Here is a 1295-nt window from a genome sequence, read left to right on the forward strand (position 1 = left end):
CACAGCAGCAGTAACAAGAGCAACAACAGCAACAACAGCAGCAACAATAGGAACAACGATAGCAGCAACAATAGTAACCACAGCAACAACAACAACAGCAATAATAGTAACAACAGTAGCAGCAACAACAATAACAACAGCAATGACAATAGTAACCACAGCAACAACAACAGCAGCAACAACAGGAACAACGGCAACAACAGGAACAATGGCAGCAGTAATAGTAATAACAGCAACCACAGCAGCAACAACAGTGACCACAGCAACAATAGCAGCAACAACAATAACAGCAGCAACACCAGCAGCAGCAACAATAGTAACAATGGCAACACCAGCAGCAGCAACAATAGCAACAATAGAAATAGCAACCATAGTAACCCCAGCAACAACATCAGCAGCAACAGTAACAATAGCAACAGCAGCAGCAGTAATAGTAACAACAGCAACAGCAACAACAGCAACAGCAGTAGTCATAGTAACAACCTCACCAATACCAACAACAGCAACAATAGCAGCAACAACAGCAATAATAGCAGCATCAACAATAGCAGCAGCAACCATAGTAACCACAGCAGCAACAATAGCAGCAGCAACAGTAACAACAATAGTAACAACAGCAACAATAGAAACAACAGCAACAATGGTAACCATAGCAACAGCAGGAGGAGCAATGACAGTAACCACAGCAACAACAGGAGCAGCAGCAGCAGCAACAACAGTAACCACAGCAACACCAGCAGCAGCAATAATAGTAACAACAACAGCAACAGCAGCAAGGATAGCAACAGCAACAATAGTAACTGCAGCAAGAGCAGCAGCAACAGTAATAGTTACAATAGAAGCAACAACAGTAGTAATCACAGCAAAAACAGCAGCAATAACAACAGCAGCAGCAGCAACAGTAGCAACAGCAACAACAACAGGAACAATGTAGCAGCAATAACAGCAACAGTAGCAGCAACAACAGGAACAATGACAGCAGCAACAATAGTAACCACAGCAACAGCAGCAGCAGTAATAGTAACAACAGCAACAGCAGCAGCAATAACAACAGCAGCAGCAACAGTAGCAACAATAGCAAAACAGCAGCAGTAATAGTAACAACAGCAACAACAATAGCAACAACAGTAACAGTAGCAGCAACAAAAGGAACAATGACAGCAGCAACAATATTAACCACAGCAACAGCAGCAGCAGCAGTAATAGTAACATCAGCAGCAACAGCAGCAGCAGCAACAACAGTAACCACAGCAACAGCAGCAACAGCAGCAGCAGCAACAGCAGCAGCAGCAGCA

General features: G+C 43.6%; 1 protein-coding gene across 1 annotated transcript in view; it reads right to left on the reverse strand.

Annotated features, from left to right (window-relative positions):
- LOC118001916 (solute carrier family 22 member 2) overlaps window positions 1-1295 on the reverse strand; it is a 29880-nt gene that overhangs the window by 1462 nt on the left and 27123 nt on the right. The window lies entirely within an intron of this gene.

This window comes from Mirounga leonina, unplaced genomic scaffold (genome assembly GCF_011800145.1).
Source record: "Mirounga leonina isolate KUSES-001 unplaced genomic scaffold, KU_Mleo_1.0 Mir_55, whole genome shotgun sequence".
Lineage (NCBI taxonomy): Eukaryota > Metazoa > Chordata > Mammalia > Carnivora > Phocidae > Mirounga > Mirounga leonina.